Source organism: Bidens hawaiensis, unplaced genomic scaffold (assembly GCF_021521415.1).
Source record: "Bidens hawaiensis isolate Kalapana, Puna unplaced genomic scaffold, B.hawaiensis_p1.1 tig00017350_1, whole genome shotgun sequence".
Classification (NCBI taxonomy): Eukaryota; Viridiplantae; Streptophyta; class Magnoliopsida; order Asterales; family Asteraceae; genus Bidens; species Bidens hawaiensis.
The window spans coordinates 36,195-60,797 of NW_027492626.1; the positions used below are offsets into that span (position 1 = coordinate 36,195).

Genomic DNA, 24,603 nt, shown 5'->3' on the forward strand with positions numbered 1-24,603 from the left:
GCCAAACGCAGCTTCAAGGTCTACATTTTCCTCCGGTACCACAACAGGAGCAGCAGGTAAAGCTTGCTGAACCACAGGTGGTGGTTGAGGTGCTTCAGCCTGTTGTGGTGCAGGATCCCTAAACTCATCCCCACGAGCTGCAACATACTCTGGATTGATCAAATACCCAAATAATGGAGTATGTCGAGGACGGAGCTCAGGTTTGCTTCTTACACTTGATGATCTACACTGAGCGAAGATTCGCTTGCTGACACTTTCCACATAACGAATCGGACGGCGCTGAGGTAACGAGGGGGGCCACGTGATTCAAGATCATTTGAAGGAATCTTGGGTACATTAAGAATCTCTCACGTGTCACCGCTCGTCTTTGACGGTCTATCTCGTAGAACACCATCTGACTAAAGCTATAACGCTTGTTGTAAGTCAGTGCAGTCATTGCCGACTGCATGGTCGCACCCATTCCATCCGTACCGGCCTTTCTCCCTAACATACACACGATCATCACGTGCATAAGAAAGCGCCATTGGTCTAACAAGAACCCCTTTCATCTTTGAGTATCCCCCAATGGACCAGAATAACCCATTCTCAGAAAAGCACCATCTCTGAATGGAGCCACGAAGTCTGTAGGATCGTCTCTCGTTTCATCCCCAAAATGCAAAGCCACCCTGATCTGCTCAGACGAGAACTGCACTATCTGATTGTTAACCGTTGCACGCATAACTGGGGGCTCGACTCGACAATCATATTCCACTGTCTCCCAGAAATCTTCTATGTTTGGTAGGGAGATGGGCAGTGTTTTAGTAATAGCGTGGAAGATACGCGAGCGGATAAGAAACGTGATGATCTCGCGGAAATCATCAACACCGCTCGCATCCGGGTCCAGAGTATTGTACATATTATGCCCCGGGAAAAACTGTCGGTTGTTGTCTCCACCTTCATCACCACCTGCACCACCGGCTCCAGCTACAGCTGCCAATTCTGCAACAAAAACAGTCTAAGTTAGAGAATCGTCAAGTCAAATCACAAGTTCGCCTGTTACCATGAGCGAAGTTATGAATTATTCTGTATAGGCGAAGTTAGGGGTGGGGCGAAGTTGGTAATAACTTCGCCTTAACTTTAACTTCGCCTGATAAATGTTAATTTAGAAAAAGTTAAAAGAGTCAGGCGAAGTTAATGATAACTTCGCCTAACCACAACTTCGCCTCATATACTGTTACATAATTAAATATCATGCGAAGTTAAACCTTAGGCGAAGTTAAGGATAACTTCGCCTAAACTGTAACTTCGCCTGAATATGAAGCGGCAACAGTTTAGACGTTCAAACGAAGTGAATTTGGTCAATTTGGAGATTGCGGACTCAACCAAACATGTTTTGACGGAGATCAACACGATCAAGTTGAATACGACTACGTTAAAACAATTTTGAAAAGCGGGCGTTGGATGTTTGAAAGAACGGGGTCACGAATCGGGTCGAAACGACCCTTGATTAACGTCAATGACATAGATTATAAGATACAACAACTCTACACACCTTTAACACGGAATGAACGAGATTAAGATTAAGTTTTGAGTCAGCAAGATAACTTCGCCATGGGTTAAGAGTTTGATAAGTTCGCTGGTTTTAGAAAATAATAATGAGTTTGACCAAAAATTTCTTTATATAGGGTCAAAGTTATACAGGCGAAGTTAGTGTTAACTTCGCCTATCCCATAACTTCGCCTGTTTAAACTTTACAAAACCAACCCTTATAATTTGAACATTTTGCAATTAACTTTTAAAACTTCCTTTAAAGAGTTAAATGATACGATCAAAGACCAAGTAACCGGGTATAAAATTATAAAATGACATAAGTAGCGTAACATTTAGAAATAAGGTACACGGGATCAAATTTCAGTCTAGTCGGGGACCAACATGTTTTAGAAAAGATCCGAACAGAAATCATACTAATTAAGTGACTGTCACATAGATCCATGTTCAGCTGTATTATGACATAAAGAAACAGGTTGTAAGCAGGTAAATAACTTAGAATGGTTTTCATCGCTTCTGTGATACGGGTTAGGTTCAATTAAGCTCAAAATATAAATGGGCAACACCTCAGAGATTATGATGTCTCCTATCTATTCTCAAAGCGTATTTGGCTTTCCCCAAGTCACCCCGAGTTGACCTCGACCCATAGTGTCTGATTAAATAGTAAGTACTCTTCGATCTTTAGACTCTTCTTCCCGTTCTCTTTCTTGCCTCATGATTGATAAGTATTACATTATAAGCTTTAGAAGGCTTAAATAATTTTTTTTTTTTTTTTTTTAACAATAAGATTTACACAGCTTCAAGTAAACTACTGCAAGTCCCGAATCTGGATCACTGCAGTTTCTTGACACACCATCTTCTCGGGAATCAGAACACTCACGGGCTCGTGTAAGACTGGGTAATCGTTTTTCTGCCTATCATTCGGAAAGATATATATGAAGACATGCACAACTCTTAATGAGTTTCCACTTAAACTCTTGGGGGGTTAGTTAGTATCACTTCAACTTTTACGCACCATAAAAAGCTACCATAACATACAATGACTGTTCTAGAGTCTTTTAGGCCTAATAACTTCACTAGTTAAGCACACAGAAATAGTTTGTGTATCACTTTCCAAGGTTGGATCAATTTTCATATAAACAATGTATAGACACCTCTTACGAAGTAGTAGACTTAAAAAATTGTTTCATCTCCCATTTAAAAAAAAATTTAACTTCTATCGCCCCGATCAAGTCGAAGTCTTCAGGTAAACGGCTATCCTGAAGATCAAATGGATCAGCTGGACCGGCCACATACGAGTATGTGTCCTTCTAACTAAGTATGAACGACTAATTTTCAGCGAAAGAATAAAAACACATCATAAACCGCCCCGATCACTTTCAGTCATCTGGTTAATGGCTATCCTCATACTCTACAGGTAGAAATGAGGACCAAACATATCCGAAGATATGTCCTTCAAACTGAAGCAACCGACATAATTCTAAGCGATATTGACGTTTTTTTTTTAAGTAAAAACGAAAAACACGGTTACTCGGGATTGATCATCCCATTTAGCTCAACAAGGTTTTGAAAACGAGTTTTGTCAAACGCTTTAGTAAACAAATCAGCGAAATTATCTAACGAATCAACCTTTTCGAGCACTATCAATTTCTTCTCAGCACAATCCCGTATAAAATGATGACGGATGTCAATGTGTTTAGTTTTGCTATGCTTTACGGGATTGTTAGTTACTGAGATAGCAGCAATGTTATCTATGCAACTAGGAGTATGAGTGAAATTCAGACCGTAATCGCGCAATTGCTGTTGTATCCAAAGAACCTGGGAGCAGCAGTTCGATGTTGCCATGTATTATGCTTCACAGGTAGAAATGGCGACTGAGGTCTGCTTCTTGCACTGCCATGACACTAATCTGCCTCCAAGAAACTGACATCCACCCGTTGTCGACTTCCGATTCTGATTGCATCCACCATAGTCAGAATCTGTGTAGGCGACTAACTCCAAGTCTCCTCCTTTCGTATACCACAACCCTAGCTTAGGCTTGCCTTTGAGATACCGCAATATCCTCTTCACACCCTTCATGTGAGATTCCTTTGGGTTTGCCTGAAAACGAGCACAAAGACAAACTGCAAACATAATATCAGGTATAGTTGCAGTCAAATACATTAAAGAACCTATTATTGCCCGATATTGGGTGGGGTCCACGTCTGCATCACTGTCTGAATCAGCACCCAGTTTATGGTTGACGCAAACTGGAGTATCAAATGGAGTGCTGTCCTCCATCTTGAAGCGTTTGAGAACGTCTTGGACATATTTAGTCTGATGAATGAACATCCCATCTTTCTTCTGATCAACCTGCAATCCTAAAAAGAAAGTTAGTTCACCCATAGAACTCATTTCAAACCTCAGTTTCATGACGGCTTCAAACTCCTGACACATGGCGACTTTTGATGCAGCAAAGATGATGTCGTCCACGTAGACTTGAACCAGAAGAAAGTCTCTTCCTTTTCTCTTAACGAACAGTGTGCTATCGATCTTTCCCCTTTCAAATCCATTCTCAAGCAAGTAATCAGATAGAGTTGCGTACCAGGCACGAGGGGCCTGATGTAGCCCATATAGCGCTTTACTTAGCTTGTATACGTGATCAGGAAAGTCTGGGTCAGGAAAACCCGGAGGTTGCTCAACGTACACAACCTCATCGACTTTACCGTTAAGAAACGCACTTTTCACGTCTAACAGGAACACCTTCATCTCCTTGGTGCAGCAAATGCCAAAAACAATCGAATAGCTTCCAATCTCGCCACATGAGCAAACACTTCATTGTAGTCGATCCCTTCTTGCTGATTAAAACCTTTTACAACCAGCCTTGCCTTGTTCCTGATAATTATCCCTTTTTCATCTCTCTTGCATTTGAAAACCCATTTTGTGCCAATCGCATGCACATTTTTAGGTTTTGCAACCAAATTCCATACCTCCATCTTCTTGAACTGGGCTAACTCTTCTTGCATGGCTTCGACCCACGAGCTGTCCTTGAGAGCCATTTGATAGTTCTTTGGTTCAATCTGGCTGATGAAGCAGGTGTACAAGCATTCGTTAATGATGCCTGTATCTTTAATGCTTGTGTAAATACAAGTGTGCTCATTCAAGCTTCGTCTTGTTTGTACACCGTCGGACAGATCACCTATCACGTTCTCCAAAGGGTGATTTTTGTGAACACTCGTAGTCGGAACCGAACTGACTTGCAGATTGTCTTCCAGGTTCGAAGATAGCTCATCAATGGGTGATTGTTGTTGAGAGTGAAAAGGATTGAAGAATTCCTCTTCTGTAGAGGTAGCAGGGGTATCGACAGCATTTGACGAGGAAGGTTGGCATTCATCGTACTGCGGTCGTTGCACAAAATTTTCTTCCTCATCATAAAGCATCTTCGTAGCTATTCTCTCATCAACTTCTGCACAATCCAAGTAAGGCAAATTAAAAGATTTAAAAAGCCTATCATAGTCGAAAGCCCCAGCGGGTCCCGTGCTTGGTTTTGGTGATTTGTAACTTGTGATGTCAGTGTTACACACCACCTCAACCTTGCTGGTCGATAGATTAAAGACTCGTCTGTTGGGTGTCCCAACAACATATCCGACTAAAATACCTTCGTCGGCTATCTCACCAAATTTTGAGTTCGTCTTTAATATCGAACACGGGGACCCGAATGGTTCGAGACCACTCAAGTTAGGCTTTCTACCATGCATAAGTTCATAACATGTTTTATTCAATCTTTTAACAGTTAAAACTCTATTAAGGATATAACAGGCTGTTGCAACAGCTTCAGCCCAGAACACCACAGGATGTTTAGAATCAGCCAGCATAGTTCTGGCTCCTTCAATTAGCGTTCTGTTCTTCCTCTCAGCCACCCCATTTTGTTGCGGAGTATACGGAGCGCTGTACTGGTGGTCTATCCCTTTCTGTAAGCAGAATATCTCCATCTGATAGTTTTTGAACTCTGTCCCATTGTCACTCCTGATGTATTTAACCTTTTTCCCCATAATATTCTCAACCTTGGTAATCAAATTCATTACCAACTGAACCGTTTCATCCTTAGTCTTCAGGAAATATACCCAAGAATATCGAGAGAAATCATCAGTTATCACCAAGCAGTATGATGTTCCACCTAGGCTTTTTACATTCACGGGACCGAAGAGATCCATGTGAAGTAGGTCTAGGGTACTGACTATTGAATTAACCTTCTTGGTGTGATGAGATTTCTTGTGTTGCTTTCCATTTTTGCACGATAGACATTGGTCTTCAAAGTTGAAATTTTTCAAGGGAACACCCAGCACCGGCCCATTCTTGACAATGTAGTTCATTTTTCAAAGATGTATATGCCCCATTCTTCGATGCCATAACTCGGACTCCGATTCAGTTGCTTTTGACAGAAGACATGACTCTTCTGTGGCCATCTCAGTCGACCTCATGTCCATAACATATGTATTCTTTTCCCTTGGAGCCTTCATTACTATCCATGCCTCTGGTATCTTGAAACCAGGATACAGTACGATCGCTTCATTTTTGGTAAAGTGCACAGTGTAATCTTTGTCACATATATGAGACACACTCAGCAGATTATGCTTCAGCTCTTCAACGAAATTCACCTTTTCTAACTTCATTTTACCATTAGTCACCGTCCCAATTCCAGTAATTCTACCACCACTCTCTCCAGCAAAACTTACTCTACCTCCCTGAACAGGTTTCCATTCGTGTAACAAATTCTTGTTACCCCGTCATGTACCGGGAACAGCCGCTATCCACAACCCATAGATTATTTGCAGCCCTGTTTAACTGTTCCTGCACGATTAAAGCAAAGGATTAAAATCTGGGGACCCAAGACCTATTGGTCTTGGGTCGATTAAATCTGTTAAAAGGCATCCCGTACTTTGGTTGTCCAAAGTTAGTATTAGAATGATTTCTGTAAGTCCTAAAAGGATACCTTCTAGTAGATTGACTATGAGGCCATCCAAACCTTCGTGAATTAAATGAATTATAACTAATGATTTGGTTGTTAACAGGGAAAAACTGAGATCGACTTCTTTGAAAACCTGGATTAGTCCAATATCTGAACTTTGATGAGTTTTCATTCTTACCATTATAGTAATTACTGTTAGTTCTATTCTCAGTTTTCGAAGGCCTCATACCTCTGAATCTCTAATTCAGAGGGCAATCAGCAATCAGGTGTCCTATTTGATTGCATCTGAAATAGCTCCTGTGTTCATCTTTCGTCTCAACAGTTGTTTTAGATGTTGAGGTTGCATTACTGCCCGTTTGTCTAACATATGGTGGGACATACGGGTTTAGTGGAGAATTCTTTTCAGTTGGTTTATGTTCCTCTCCACGTTTTAGTAACACTGCCTCTTCTTTTGTCTCACTAGACTCGGATGTCTTGTCCGAATTTGATGAGACAGAACTAGGAACAGAAATCTTAACATTTGAAACAGACTTACTCGTTTCGCTTTTACTAACTTCTGGATCTTTAATCGTAACTTAAACAGGAACTGTCTGACCAATTTCAACATCAACAGATTTCTGATTACTAGGATCATAAGTATAGTTATGATTATAAGGTGGTGGAACTTCAGAATATCCAATTCCTCCCCTTTTAACTGGGGAAAGTTGATCACTTACGAGGTGATCAAGTATTGCGGAGGAATTTCTAAATTGCTCAAGCTTTCTGTTTAGTTCCACCACTTTCATCTGGTAATCAGCTATCTATTTATCCCTTTCAGCAATTAGTTTGGTTTTCTCTTCTAACACTTCATAGCTAAGATCAATTACTTGTATTTTTTCAGCTAGACTGGCTTTAAGACTTCTGATGTCTTTCTCACTAGCTTTTATTTTTACCGTGTAACTGTTTTCTCTAGTTTTAGTGTAATAATGATCTTCTTTTAATGTTCTAAATTGAACATCCAAACTAACAAACTGATCAGTTATTGCTTTCAATTGTTCAGACAGATTTTCACATTTCGTACAAGGGAGTTTAGAACTTACCTCAGAGAGCTGATCTTTCACCTCAGCCATATAAGCTTGATCTTCTCTTGTCTCTCTGTTTTTTCCTTCAGTTTTGATGTTAACCAAGTTGGCCTGTTCGAACACTTCCTCAACTTGCAGATTCCAATTGTATTCCCCGTTCTGTCTGGATATCATCGCCCTATTCTCGTTACTTCCCCCATTCGGTTGTGTTGGCCTGTTCCGACTACGTTCTACTCGTTCATTTGTGCATTCTTTAGCAAAGTGTCCATTCTGTTGACAATTATAACACCGAACCTTTGACTTATCAAACCCTGGTCTTTCGCCAACAAACTTTCTACCAGTTTTTTTCATAAACCTTTTGACTCTTCTTACTATCATCGCCATCTGCTACTGCAGATCCATCTCCTCCAGATCATCAGCATCGATCTGATCATAGTCTTCGTCTAAAGTTGCAGGGTCAACGATTTTACCTTTAATGTAATTTTCGTAAGAAGCAATGAAAGATGCATAGAGAGCAAACTGCTGTTCAGCAGATTTAACACTCATGGGCATCTGAGAGTAGTTGTTGTTCGGAACACTTGAAGAAAAACTACCCTTTGTTGTTTGAGGTTTAGAAGTATTTGTTCCACCAGTTACGAAACACACATCACCATCCATGTTGAGAGTTACATGACCATCATGAGTTGAGTTAGAGCTCGAGTCTCCCTTTGAGTAGTAAGTAAATGATTCTGACTTCGAACTTGAACTTGAATTAACTTTCGCACCATACATTCCCGGATCCTGAACCTGATCAGTTGGTGTCTCTTTTCGAACCATGTTAAGTTCAAAAGTTCGTAGTTTGTTGACTGTTGTTTCTAAGTCAATGTTGGCAAACTCTTTATCTTCTCTCATCAAGACAGTATACATCTCCCATTTCGGTGGGAGAGCATCTAGGAGTTTTTCCCCGATCTCTTCTTCTTTATAGTCAATTGAAAAGTTCCTGAGTTCGGTCATCAAGTGGTAATACCTTGTGATGATATCATCAAGTGACTCATTCTTCAAATGCTTGAACACCGAGAATTGGGTTTTGAGTAGCTTAATCTTGGATGCACGTATCCCCACATTACCTTCATATCGGTTTTCAAGCGCTTCCCATAGCTCTCTGGCGGTTTTATATTTCCTGAAGGTGTGAAGAATCTCTTGTGGAAGAGCCATTGTTATCGCAGCATGAGCTTTGCTTTCAGCCTCATACATCTTCTTTTCTTCCTCTTCCATCTTATTGTATTTCTTAATTTGTTCACGACCCTCATACAAAGCCGTTGGTGGAATGTATCCATCTTGAATGCACACCCACATCTTAGCATCTTGATATTTAACATACTGCTCAAACCGATCTTTCCAAGCCACGAAATCGGTTCCCTTAAGCATTTTCGGTGCCTCAGTAGCTGAACCTGCTTCCACCTCCATTTTTACCAGTTCCGTAATATTTATAGAAGTCATCTTTGGAAGAAATACGAACGATCACTCGAAGAGACAAACGAAAAATATTAATTTATTCTGAACAGAACCAATAGGCGAAGTTAAACGTAACTTCGCTTAAATCTTAACTTCGCTTGAATTTTTTTTTTTTTTTAACTTCGCTTCTTCTCAATAGGCGAAGTTGTAGATAACTTCGCTTACGGGAGGCGAACTTGTGAGGTAGGCGAAGTTGTTAATAACTTCGCTTAAACTTATATCTTCGCCTAAACCCTACAAACAGTGGCGGCAACTTCGCCTGATGAACACAACGTTTTTGCAGGTTTGATTTTGACGTTTTGCGAGGTATGCGAAGGTGTAATGGGTTAATTTTGATGGTGGGATGTGAGTAGGACACAAAAACTCGGTATATTAACGTAAACTCGTCCCGCGAATAGTCGAACGGAACGATTTCTACACCCGTGTGATAATCCCGAACCACACAATCACGAGCAATCGCTCTGATACCAACTGTAGATTCCCAGCCGGATCTACACAGAAATACCTCGTTCTACGTAGGTGCGGAATCCCTACGTAAGACGATACGAGCGTAGAATCGATATTCGTTAAACACAAGCAAACACACGTTACAATAAACAAAGAACACGTTGTATTGCAACTTATAACACGTGATATCTCAATCACCGATTACTCGAACTGAACAACTGATTACAAACAAGCCGTAACCTAACACTTATATCATTCGACAACTTCGCCTAACATGCTAGGCGAAGTTGTCACTAACTTCGCTTGTTCCACAAGTTCGCCTATATCAGGCGAACTTGTGAGACAACTTCGCTTAATCATAAATACAAAACATACTAACTCGATCACAGACACTAGATACTTAACTACTGACATCATGCACCAACAGATAAATTAAGGATATAACAATTTGTTATCTGCTTCTTTCCTTGGCAAATAACAATAGGCCTCAATATTTTCCGAGCTAGCAATATGAACCTTCAACAGAGTTCGCAAAAATTGATTACATTTTTCTTAGAAAATATTTTGGGAACATATGTGGAACCAAAAATAAAGAGTGTGGGCTTTAAAACAGAGAAAAAGAATGTGCAGTCCATCCCACATCGGTTGCTTAGAAAAAACGTAGTGGTGATAACTAGGATAGAGCGTGTGTGATACACAAGTAGTTAGATAAATACAACTTTTTGGATTAACCTAGCTTTTCATTTCAAATATAAGGATCCAATTACAATAAAGAGGCATGTAAGCGGGCAACAAGCTGCGCCGCCACCCCCTTTTGAATGGCAAAACCGATCCTACAGAAAATAAAATTATCGTTCTTCGTCGTCGTTGAGTTACTGTGCACGACCCGCTTAACTCTTTTTAGAAACGTAGCAGCATCGGGAGCAAGAGACCCAAATGTATCAAAAGCAAAATGAATGAAGGCGTGTTGATTCTCCGCACACGCCTTCTCATGCTTAGCAATTTTTCCTGCTTCTGCCTTTAGCACGGCCTGCCTAGCAACAAACCCAGTATCCCTAAGCCCGACAAGAGGGGACACCCCAGTAAGGTCCACACAAGCATGCTTCCCCCCAGCCCATCCAAACACAAGAATGTCAGCTAGTCGGAGAGTAGACCTTCCTTCACGCGGATCCGACAAGAAATTCACAGGAGCCTCTTTTCTTGTCGAGATTCCCGCCCGTTTTAACACATCACAAAGGACATCCCTAACCAGATCATGTCTATATTTAAACCCCGGGAGTTCTTTGCAATGAACCGCATGTTCACCAAAATTATCTAAACACGCCTTATGACAGACAGGACATGGCTCATCAACGGGGAATAGGGGGTCATTAAACGATATTTAAGAATTGCTCGGTACTCCACTGCCGACATGTGCTGCCCTAACCCTTCGATGGGGGTGACAGTCAAAAAGTCTTGAGCATGAGGAGCCTGAAGACTAACTAATACCGCCCTCTGACGAGAGGACATGCCAAACTTTTCTCCCAAACTTTGGACGGTTTAACTATAAAGGGCACTCGCCAAAGCATTTTAGGCTTTAGGGGGGCGGTGTTCTTGTTACGAACCCGCCAAGATCAAGATCAGGAATAGAGTTGTGCAAATAATCCATCGCACACCCAAAATCGGAATCTAACCCATCAACACCACAATCACGCAAAATGTGGTCTTGTAACTTCTAAGATTGTGCTCTCGAGGCTACGAAAGCATAGGTGGAAACATCCTCAGCTAAATATAACCCTAAACCACCGAAATGGATAGGGAAGGAGGCTAGTCTCCATTGAAAATCCCCAAAAAACGGACCCCCACATACCACAATATCCTCAATCGCCGCTCGAAGCCCTTTGTCAAAAACAGAGACAGCTTCCTTAACAAACATAGGCTGACATGTTCAGAGTCCGAACAACAACTTAGCTACCCCCATACATGAGCGAAGCAAGAGAAGCTCACATTGAGGGTCACGCAGGCGAGTAAGACATCTCATTAGTTCCACAGCTCTTGAAGCTCTGGTACTGGCCAAACTACTGATAAACCCAGCGTCTCGGCTAACCGCACCTCCAAGGAGTTTTACCCCTAATTCCGGTCTCCCAATCCCGATAGGAAATAAACCTACTTTTGCCTTTATCCCATTGCACGACGGCCAATATACTTCGGTCTTTATAATATTAAGCTCAAGCCCAGACTTGGCCCTTTGGACCTAATAATATCCAAGGTTTTAGCCACCTCGTTGGCGTCTCCTATAATCGTACCATCATCTAAGTACCATGCATGGAAAGATAACTTGCAACTATCTCGTACTTGATGAATGAGGGGGTGTAAAGCTAATGCAAAGAGAAGGGGTCCTAAAGGATCGCCATGCAAGGCACATGTTAATATCCCCATTATTTTAGAACGTCTATAACTTTTTCGTATGATATTTTTTTTAAAACAAAATTCATCGTAATAACAAGCGTTTTTATATCTTTAATATGAGTATGATTTTTGTTATATAAAATTTAAAACAAAAATTACATCATTGTGTCTTTTCGCACACCATTGTGTCTTTTCGCTTATCATTTGTCTTTTTTCTTCATTGTGTCTTTTCGCACACCATTGTGTCTTTTCGCGTATCATTGTGTCTTTTTTCGTCATTGTGTCTTTTCGCACATCATCGTGTCTTTTCGCACACCATTGTGTCTTTTCGCGTATCATTGTGTCTTTTTTCGTCATTGTGTCTTTTCGCACACCATTGTGTCTTTTCACACGTCATTGTGTCTTTTCGCTTATAATTGTGTCTTTTTTTGTCATTGTGTCTTTTCGCACACCATTGTGTCTTTTCGCTTATCATTGTGTCTTTTTTCGTCATTGTGTTTTTTCGCACACCATTGTGTCTTTTTTCGTCATTGTGTCTTTTCGCACGCGTGTCTTTTCGCTTATCATTGTGTCTTTTTTCGTCATTGTGTCTTTCAACTCATCATTATGTTTTTTTAAATACTAATAACACCGTTGTGTAATAATAATATGTAAAAATAATGATAAAATAACAACAAATTATCTAATACATAAAACACAATGATTAATACATATTACACAATAACTTGAAATGTAAAACACAATGGTGAATACGTATAACACAATGACCTAAAACTTAAGACACACCGGCGAATACGTATAACACAATGACCTAAAACGTAAGACACAATGGTGAATATATATAACACAATGATTTGAAACGTAAAACACAAAGAAAACAACATATTACACAATGAACAACAAAAAAAAACACAATTAAAAAAACCATTAATTTTTTTTTATGTTTATATAACAATATAATACTCATATTAAAGATAAAAAAACGCTTATTATTATGGTGAATATTTTTAAAATAATGTCGTATGAAAAAGTTGTTGACATATTAAAATGATGGGGGAATTGACATGTGTCTTACATGTGTAGAGAGAAAGTCAACAAAGGTGAGTTATTACCTTCATGCTCTTTCCAACAATTTTTATTTATTAAATTGATCTCAGTCATTAAAATCTAAGATCAATGGACTGGATTCCTTCTCACCCTTCTCATTTTTGTTGTCCTTTGTATTTTAACTTTACCCTATAATAAAATACCTTATGGATTCATAGATAAACAAAATTTTACAATTTATAAATCTCTAAAACTTCTTTGAATACAACATTGGATAGTGACACTGACATATGTTACACACTGGTGGAAGATATTTAAAACGTCATATAATGTATATATATTAAATTTAATGAAATGCAAATGTCATATTAATAATTTTTTTACATAACTTAGAGCATTCCCGACAGCTTCTCTATCTCTATCTCTATAATTACACTGAAAAACATTGCATTTTCTCTCTTATATACAATTAAATAATATTCTTTTACATTTTTATCATTATTTTTTCTCTCTCTTCACTCACAATGACTTTCAAATATATAAAAAAATAAATAGAGGATGAATAATGTTCCTTCAAATTTACCAATCTCTTTAAAATTTTATCTCTTATCCAATCACAACAACTAACAATCCTCTAAAAATTATTAGAGATTTCTCTCACAATATCTTAGAGGAGCTGTTGTGAATACTTATAAGATATTACATTGTTATTTAATTCAAATACAAAAACATACAAAGATCAACAAAGATAAATTAAAAGTTAAAATATCTTTACAACTAAAAGTAATAACAATGTAAAAAGTAATAGGTCAAAATGTTTACGGATTATATGGTTCTATATAAAATTGTTTAAAGTTAACAATAAGTAAAAAATATATAAAAATTGTAAATGACAACTTTAACAACAATGTGAAATGTAAATGACAACTTTAACAACAATGTGAAATGGCAATGTGGTCTGCAATCAACAAAATCATATTGTTACACTCCATTATTATTATGCTAAAAACATATGTTTTATCAATATCGAGTAAATAACATAATTAAAAGAAAAGCATTTTATGAGTTATTAAAATTGATAGAGGGGTTAATCTCTTAAATACAAACGTAATTATAGGTTTTAATTAATCCGTAAACAAGCCGTTGTTATAATTATGTTAAATGTTATAATTTGTTAACTATTGTGATATGTAATTCTGGTAAATGGAATGACATTTATAATGACCATTCAATTTTTATTTTTATTAATTGTTAACTAAGTGAGAAATATAAAAATGGTAACCATCTATGTGGAAACTTATGTGGACAGGTTAGAATGACGACATGTGTCCATATTGTATTGATTTAATAGTATATATGTTAGAACCCGTGTGATACACAGGTTAGTATAAAATATATATTTAAAAAAAACAAAACAAAACACACATGTAGTACACAGGGTAATAATAAAACAAAAATGAAAAAAAAATTGATAATATAAATAACTACAAAAAATTTTGTTAATATCATAAAATTACCAATATGATACATGTAACAGACATTAGTGTTTTGTAGTAATTAACAAACATTACAAAACTTTAAAATTTTCATTTGGTAAGCTTTAATGGAGACTAAATCTAAAACTTGTCTAATACTTTGATTGTTCCCTATCGAATCTAAATATGAAAAAATCAATAAAAACCCATGTAAAAAAGACCCAAAGAGGTTATAAACTCTGAAAATATGTTTAGAACAAATAACTTGTAAAAAATTAAATTAATAAATAAATACTTATTTTATTTAAAAAAATCTATTTAGAAACATAATAATAATAATAATAATAATAATAAATACTCACTTTAATAAATACCTCATTGGTTCCAACACATGATAGCCCGAGAACAGAATGTCGAAAAAGCTGGAAGACCTTATGAGCCTCCAAAGATCAATTCTTGAAGGAAAAACATAATATTTCACATCAAATATTGGAAATTAGTTTGCATATAATTATTCTTTAATAATGTAAAATGCATGCAACGGATTAAAATAAATGCCATGGGCGACCATGATACACATCATTGTATATTCCAAAATCAAAAGTCAGCCAATTATTCAATAAAAACTGTAGAATTACAAATAATAAGTATTCAAAGTTTTACGACATGAATAAGTATTATATTAAAGAATATACCTTTCACCAACATAGATGTAGGAATAAAAATATGTGCGTCCAGCTGAAGGGCAATGGTTTGTCGGCTCAGCATAACAAAAGGCTGAAAAATAAGTTTTAATTCCAACTATTATGAAAGAAGAGCCGAGAGCAGGAACAGAATGCTTTTGCGCCACCGTTCTCACAGGAATGCAGACCCCAACTCCATTTGTTGAGCGAAAAATCTAATTCCTTTCATATACCTATATTAATCAGTTTTAACATCAAAATACTAAAATATGTATTTTCAAAATGGTGCTTATCCTCACCCTTACATTCTTATAAAAATGTGAAACATCATTCAAGTTCAGTTTTTTTTAAATGCTACAAGTTTAATTTCAAAAAACGTCTCTAAGTATATTGGTTGATACAAAGATGATGATTTCTTTACCAAATGAAAAAACCTTTCGAGAGCATTTTAACCATTGTAATCAACCTAAAAAAATTAGGAAATTGTAGAAGACTAAGGGTACATATGTTATTGTCCTATCATAACAACATTCTTTTTTAAAAAAATAAAAAAGTGCTAAAACATAACATGAATTCAGATGATGCAATTTAATTGCACAAATAAACAGTTACATTTTATTATAAAAAACACATTCAATTACTTAAACATCACCCAAGACTTGATTGCTTTTAAAGAAATCGAACACAAAACAATAACTGTACATACCAACTTGATTAGATAATGGTAAATATAATAATTGAGACAATGAAGACGCAAACAGAATGTTCATGACAAGTTCAGCAAGCTCTTTGATGAGCTCTAGATCAAAAGGGTCCAGTAGAGAGGGTCGAGAGGTCTGGTCATATATATTTTTTGGCACTTGAAGTCTTATTGCATTCCATGATATTATACTCCAAAGAACCATATCATTACTTGAACATCGCCCCAAGACTTGGGTTCACTATGTCCACATTGTTCCTATAAACATTACACACTTACTGTATATGTACAAATGTATTCATTCATATTGAAAATAAAAAACCCAATAATGACACAAAACTATAATGGAAAAATCCTAAACCTTAAGAATATCAGCCAATAGGAATTGTTAGGTTTAAGCCTGAATGATGAAAATGAAATTGGCTTTAACATAGTTGTTTACAGAACCCGCTATATGTGAATTCAATTTTAATTTTAATGAAAAGGAACAAATAAAAAAAATGCCAAAATGACATGTGGCAATTTAAATTGATTTAATGAAAAGTATTTTAATGAAAAGAAAAAAAAATAAAAAAAATGTCAAAATACCATGTGACAACTTAAGGATATATGATGAAAAGTATTTTAATGAAAAATAAAAAATAAAAAAATGCCAAAATGTCATGTGGCAATTTAAAGAGATTTGATTAAAAGTATTTTAATGAAAAGGAAAAAAACAAAATGTCATGTAACAATTTAAATAAATTTGATAAAAAGTATGAGAAGATGGTTGCTTGAAAATCCACTCTTTTATTATATAGATAGATAGGTAGATTCAATATTTAACGCAAGCAGGTAGTGCTTTGAAAACAATTCCGCCACCCTGTGAGCACAAAGTAAACTATTCTTTCGTCTTTTACTGAAGAATACCTTGTGTTCGCTACTCAAAGTGGCAAATGCTTATTTTTGTAGAGACCCTTCTTTCGTTGAAGGTCTCCAATCAATAACAAATTCAAGTTTTTATTTAAAGGCTAGTATGTTATTATTATGTTTAATCACAACTGACTAGACTTGAGAACATGTTTGTTTAATGCAAAGATATTGTTTTTAAGTTACCTATTGTTAATCCAATTTTGGGTTTGGTTTGAATACATAATTCACTGTTCAATCCATAATTTGATGTAGAAAGTCAAAGGGCAGCGTCTGATATATTGGAATATGTTGAAAATTTTAGAATGTTGTACCACTTGTGAAGCATGAGGTATTGTGCGACAAGAGCAGTATTTTTAAAGATGAGGGGTTAGTTTTGAAACATATGTAAAAAGTCAACACAGGTGAAAGTATGGTCAAGGGTGAATATTGGGTTATAGCCTCATAGGCATGGTTGTAAAAACCGCACTTAGGCGCCGATTAATCTATAGCTGGTACCCACCGACCAGTCGTCGATTAATCGTTGTTTTGTCATAATCGGCCAAAATTGAAAGTTTTAAATATAAAATTTGGTTTATATACGTATATCCAAAAATTTACATATAAATTTCAATCCGATTAATCCCTAGTCCCTACCCCACAACTGGGCTAACGCACAAAAAATTCTACAACACTGCTTATACGTAAAGCAATGTACATCAGGTAGGGCTGTTCATGAGCCGAACCGAGCGAAAGCTTGCTCGTTGCTTGGCTCGTTTACAACCTAACAGAGCGGCTGTGATTCGAACCGAGCGAAACTGAAACGAGCCAAAATTGAATCTAGCATTTTTCGATTGAACATCAAGGGATTTCGAGCATTATTTGTTTCTTTTTCACTTTAAAATTTTCGATAAGAAACAAATTTGAAGGTTGTAAATAATATATTTTATAAATAAATTAGTAGTTTTTAGACAAACATATACTATATTGTAAATTTTTATCAAAAATAAATTTTAAATGGGATATAATGATCATGTATACAAACTTTTAGTATTCTATAAACTTGAATTTAAAACAAATAAAACTATAAAATTGACTGAATATGGAAAATTTAAAGGGGTAAAAATAATTGTAAGCTTATATTTATGTGTTTTGTCTATATATTTATATTGTTTTGGACAAAAATCTGCTAAGGATAATATATCCAAATCCGTAAAAGTGAGGTCTAGTGCTACGATGACAATAACAATTGTATGAATGAAATGGAATGAACGCAGTGATTTGTTGCGAGGAAAAACCTTTTGACCTTGTTCAGATCAAAAGAAAAAAACCCCGGGTGATGACAACTCGTCGATCACCGGTTTATTAATATCAAAAATGGGTTACAAGTGTTGTGGAGACTCGATCGATGTTACAGTAATTTCTAACGTGTATAGAGAGAATAGTGAGTTCTTCTCTGAGTGTGTGGAATACAGTGATTTTTTTAATCGATCTCATCTCGATGTATATAAAAAAGAAATACAACAATATCTCCTATCTATTCGCCACTATCCCACTAGTCTTCCAACGTCCATTGACCACGTGTTGGTAGCCTCCAAGTTGCGATATTTAAGGTGGACCAAGTCACATAGCCGTTACTTCTGTTGAACATTAACCTACACATATGAAACAATTGTTAACAATACTAACCTCTGAGGATCCTTGATCGTTGACATGGTTTTGGAGCTCTTCGGGAAGATAACGGATCCAGACATATCTTCAAGGATAATATATCCTCAGCAGAGAAAATATCAGTCCTAACAATTGCCCCTAAAATGGCGGGTGATAGTGGAACACAGCTGTCATTTTGAATTTCAAACTTCTGCGAAAACTGGATGATGGGACGGTTCGCCAGACATATTTACCATTTGGCCCCTGAGATAATCATAATCGCCTATATATGTGCCGCCCTATATCTTGCTTATAATCACACATCCAGGCGACGCATCAGGTATCTATCCCTTTCTTTTCTTATTTTCTTTGTTTCTGAATAATGTCTACTGTTTCGTCTTCCTCTTCCCCTTCTCGTCATTCCGACCAAGCGTCCGACGAATCTGGGTTATCTGAGATGCAACCCCAATACTTGATAGCCAACCCTTCCATTGAAATCTTCAAGCTAACAGATCCCGAAATAGATGAACTCCGAGCGTTGTTTCCTTCGGGAACAGTGTTCCATCCATACGATACCGGAATCCGATGCGACATTTACTCTCAGAACTGGGTTTGTATGCCCGCTTGTCCTTTCTTGATTGGTTATCGCTATCCATTCCCTGCCTTTACCCAAAGCTTCTTTGATTCCACGGGCATATCCTATATTCAGGCTATGCCTATGGTGTGGCGAGTTCTCAACACTATAGAAAGAATCATCGAGGAACAAAAGATCGACTTCGGTGTTCTAAAACTTTCACATCTATACACCCTTACTACTCACGGTCCTGCCCACTTCATCTTGAAATCCAAGCCTCGACAACCCCACCCGATCTTGAAAGTGACTTTAACGATCTCTTCTAGAGGAACCAGTTTTTCTTTGTAAAACGTGGCTCCATACCTGGGGGGATTGACCTTCCTTCAAAGTGGGTTAGAAAGGGTAGGATCCTGGATCCTTAGAAAATAGCAGGATCCCTGATGCTTTAATTATAATTCCGAATCTTCTTTTTGTTTTCAGTGGACAACTTTGCTTCTTTGGGTAAGTTACCTGGTACAGAAGAAAAAACAAAACGGTTCCTTGCACTGGATACCGAGGTCAGAACCTTTCAAGCCCGCTTTGTTGAAGCTTTATGTGATATGTCCTCGGGTTCCAGCATGTCAAGTAAGTTTATTTTAGTAATTTTAAGGTAAATAGAATTAAAAGAAATACTTATATGTTTACTTATCTTTTGTAGGCGCCAAGAAGTCTCAGAAGTCAGCTAACATGTTTTCCTTAGAAGACATTGATTGTATGGTCACCTCTCCGGACATTAAGAAGGAAGCCTTGAAGGCAGCAACCAGTTCCGAGCCTAAGACTGCAACGACCAGAGCCAAGTCTGCCGCAACCAAGAGGAAGAGGTCCTCTGATCCCGAAACTCACTATGACATGGTCCTAAATGTAAGTATCATGTATCTTGTAACATCACTTTTAAGGATCCAATATCCTCGTAACTTGTACTTCTCGTTGGTTGTAGGCTATGAATGCTTTCAAAGAGCATTACGAAAAGATTGTCAATCAGATGAGTGAGAAGCTATCAGGACTAGGGAAAGCCGTGGTTGCCAAGGACAAGGCCATGATCCAACTCTCCAAAGACCAAAAACAGTTGGAGGATCAGCTATCCTTAGCGGAGACCCAGCACCAAGTAGCGGTGAAGCAGGCTACATATGAGGCCAAGATGTGGGCCGCTAGGTCGGTTTTCCAAGCGCGGATCAAGATGGCGAAGGTGGCCAGTGACTCTGCTTTCGATAAGGCGAACTGGGACGTGAACAAGTGGAAGTCTGCCCTGGAAGCTCTTGGTGGCAAAGAGGATGGGGAGATGGCTGAGGAAAATGAGGCTGGGACTTGTGGCGTCAAGTAGGTGGCTGAAGCTAGTGAAGGAGAAGGTGCTGCAGAGGGTGAAGACGCAGCATAAGTGGGCGATGAAGGATAAAGAAGACAAGGCCCGAGCCCACTTTTTATTGTTTTTATGTTGATGTTTTCAAGGATAATCTGGTTTGTAATAAACAATAGTAAGTAGGGTTTAAGGATCAGTGATCCTCAAGACAATTTTCAGGGGTACTGAAGGTGGATGGATCCTCTGTTTGTAGGGATGAAACCTTTAGTGCCTCTGAATTTTATTTTCCTGCATCTTAAGAACAATTAGTAACCTTTACTTAACCCTGGTGGATGGTCCATCTTTTATATGGTGAAATCCGGGTTAAGAATTTTGGATAAGTCCACGTGACTTATATTAATGATAATCTAAATCTTTTGACTATTTGCTTTTTTACTTGTTATTTTGAAAGTTTATTTGATATAATTTAGCTTTATCGAGAGTTTTAAGAAATAATCTTGAGTAAAAAATTTTAGGATAGAATATCCTTAAGAAAAAGCGATTATAGCAATTTTTGGATATAATATCCTTAGAAAAATAATTAAAAATTTTTAGGATAGAATATCCTAATAGAAATAATTCAAAGATGTTAAATCTTTAAACCAAAAGATATTTAAGGATCCTAGCCAAACCAATATGAATTTAAAAGTAGAAATCATACCACAAGGTCTAAGTAGACCTAAGTTACCGTAACTATTGAACCTTCGGCGATCCTTGTAGGAGAAATTTAAGGGTTTTGAATCCATAAGTTTTGATCTTCAAAATGAACTTAGTAAATCTGTTGCAAACAACTCATAATGTTCTGGGATTAAACCCATTAAGCTGGGGACAAGCCCATCAATAAACTGGGGACAAGCCCGTGCAACTGGGGACAAGCCCGTGTACTGGGGACAAGCCCGTGAAACTGGGAACAAACCCAAAACTGGGGACAAGCCCAAAATGGGGACAAGCCCAAATACGGATGTTAACTGGGGACTCGCCCAAACGTAAGATAACGTGAAAACGTTATAAACCGGTAGTATGGTACGTCTACCATAAATCGTAGGATCCTCCATATAGCCTAAAGAAACGAAATTGTCAGCCACTAAGCGTGTATTGGTCCCGCTGCCCCGGACTACACGTTGGATAGCGTGCGTCCCAGGCGAGAGTGTAGAAACTCTAATTTATAAGAAAGGTGAAAACCTTTAAACCTTAGGGGATATGACCATCGGGGGTCATACCCAATCGTGGGCTAGGCCAAGGGAAATAGTAAAGTACCTTAGAGGTGAAGGAGAGGTGGCCAACCTCTTGGTTATTACACATCTTATTAATATCCTGCATTGATACTTAAAACTTGGAAGAAACAAATTGTTAAGAATATATTATCCTGGAATTAATAATAGGAAATTGAAAAGAATAAGTAATCAGATAGATATTACCAATTTTGGGGATCCTTGATCCTCTAAGGATAATAGATCCTTACAGGATACTTGATCCTGATCAGAAAAAGTACTTCTTGAGGTGGATAGCATTCCATGCTCTTGGTAACATGTTGTCTTCCATAGTGAGCAAATGATATGCCCCCTTTTCTGCCTCCGAATCGATTAGATAAGGACCTTCCCATTTGGGTGCTAACTTCCCATCAGCCGGATTGGTCGTATTTTGGAAGGCTTTCCTCAAAATTAAATCTCCTTCTTGAAATCTCCTGATCCTTATACTTTTGTTGTATGCCCCAGCTACCCGTTTTTGATAAGCTACCATTCTGATCTTGGCCAGGTCTCTGAGTTCTTCAACAGTATCCAAGTCTTCAAGAAGAATTTCTTCATTGGCCTCAGGATCACGGATGCTCGTTCTTGCTGTAGGAACCACCATTTCTGTAGGGATAACTGCTTCTGATCCAAACACTAATGAGAAGGGTGTTTGGCCCGTTGCATTCTTGGGTGTTGTCCTATCAGCCCAAAGAACATAAGGTAGCTCTTCAGCCCACTTTCCTTTTCTGGATCCTAGCTTTTTTTTTCAAGTTGTTGATAATGATCTTGTTGCTTGATTCTGCTTGGCCATTAGCTTGAGGATGCACTGGGGTAGAGATAATCATCTTGATGCCCCAGCTGTCACAAAAGTTAGTGGTTCTTTTTCCGATAAACTGGGAACCATTGTCACAAATAATTTCAGAAGGGATACCAAATCTAGTAATAATGTTTCTTTTAATGAAACATATCACCTCTTTCGCGAACTTGAACAAAAGCTTCTGCCTCTATCCACTTTGAAAAGTAATCAGTTATTGCAAGCATGAATATTTTTCCTCCTGGTGCCTTAGGCAGTTTACCCACGATATCCATGCCCCACTTCATGAAAGGCCATGATGAGGATATAGGATACATAGGTTCTGCTGGTTGATGAAGGATGTTTGCATGCCTTTGACAAGCATCACACTTCTTTGAATACTCCATGGCGTCTCTCTTCATTGTTGGCCAGAAATATCATGTTCTCGGAATTCTAGAAAACAAAGCTCTACCTCCAGTGTGATTACCACAATCACCTTCGTGAAAGTCTTTGAGCACCTCTTGGATTTCAGGATCCTCGATGTACCTCAAGTATGGACCTGCAAGAGATTTTCTGTATAGCATATCACCTAACAAAATGTATTGTGATACCTTGAGTTTGAAATATTTGGGATTTCCTGTGGCTGGAATCTCTCCATTTTGAATGTACTTCTTGATTGGAAGGATCCAGGATCCTTGGTTGCTTGAGGATGATGGATCCCAAAGTGTAATCTGTTTGTCAGTTGTTATCTCCCCAACTTCTTGTTCGCCTATTGCTGGTGTGAGTATATGGATGATTGGTATCTTCGTATCTTCTGGGATCTTTAAGGATGAGGCTAAATTTGCTAAGGCATCTGCCCCGGCATTCTCTTCCCTTGGTACCTATACTATACTAAATAATTCGAAGGATTTTGCTAATTCCTTCACAACATCTAGATATTTGATCATATTTTCACCTTTCACGATATAAGAACCGTTAAAGTGGTTAGTTATAAGTAAAGAATCCATATAAACTTGAAGGTACCTGATCCTCATGCTTTTGGCTAAAAGTAAACATGCGATGAGTGCTTCATATTCTGCCTCATTGTTGGTAACTTGAAACGCACATGCAATGGACTGGGGTATTATGTCCCCCTGTGGCGTTTTTAGTAGTATGCCCAACCCTGTTCCTTTTACGTTGGATGCTCCATCTGTGAAGAGGATCCAAGGATCCTTGGTTGCATCTAGTTACTGAACCTCCAAATCGGCTTCTTTCTGCATGTCACTGCTGAAATCAGCCATAAAGTTTGCTAGCGTCTGTGATTTGATAGCTGTTCTTGGCTCATACTGAATGTCATATGCACTCAGCTTTACAGCCCATTTGGCCATCCTTCCTGACAACTCCGGTTTTCTAAGCGCAGTCTTAATAGGATAATTAGTTCTCAAAATAATAGTATGAGTCTCAAAGTAATGTCTCAACTTAGTGGAAGCCATAACTAAAGAAAGAATTAGTTTTTCAAGGTGAGAATACCTGGCCTCCGCATCTAATAGACTCTTACTTACTTAATATACGGGGTGTTGTTCACCTTCCTGATCCTTGACGAGAACAGCACTCACTGCATTACCTGAAACTGCCAGATATAAATATAAGGATTATCCATCCACATGCTTCATCAGGGCTGGAGCTGAGGATAAGTAATCCTTCAAGGATTTGAGCGCAGCCTCATGCTTTTCTGTCCACTCAACTTCTTATTCTTTCTAAGAATGTCGTAGAAGTCTTTGCATTTCTCGGAGGATCTTGAGATGAATCGGTTGAGAGCGGCTATTCTTCCCGTTAGCCTTTGAACATCCTTGGCGTTTGCAGGCGACTCTAGGTTGATGATGGCTTCAATCTACTCTGGGCTTGCTTCAATTCCTCTTTTAGTCACCACATTTTACCAGAAACTTTCCAGCTTTAACACCAAAATGGCATTTTGATGGATTCGGTTTCATGTTATACTGGTCAAGGATATTGAAAGCTTCTTCAAGATCCCTGAGGTGATCCTCAGCTTTCTTTGACTTCACCACCATGTCGTCTATGTAGACTTCCATGGTTTTGCCTAGCTGATCTTTAAACATCATGTTGACCAGTCTTTGGTATGTTGCCCCTGCGTTTCTTAGTCCAAATGGCATAGCAATATAACAATATATGCCGGTAGGAGTCATGAATGTAGTATCCTCCTGATCAGATGGTTCCATCTGAATTTGCTGAAATCCAGAGGAAGCATCCATGAAGGTAAGCATTTCATGTCCTGTCGTTGCATCCACCATGGAATCTATATGTGGTAACAAGAAAGGATCCTTGGC

The 24,603-nt window shown here is 38.0% G+C and overlaps 1 non-coding gene across 1 annotated transcript; it reads left to right on the top strand.

The window, feature by feature from the left end:
- The first annotated feature begins 16,625 nt into the window (after positions 1–16,625).
- LOC143553688 (U5 spliceosomal RNA) lies at positions 16,626–16,744 on the top strand. The gene has a single exon (XR_013138874.1). It is a non-coding gene; the product is annotated as a U5 spliceosomal RNA (small nuclear RNA).
- The last annotated feature ends 7,859 nt before the right edge of the window (positions 16,745–24,603 follow it).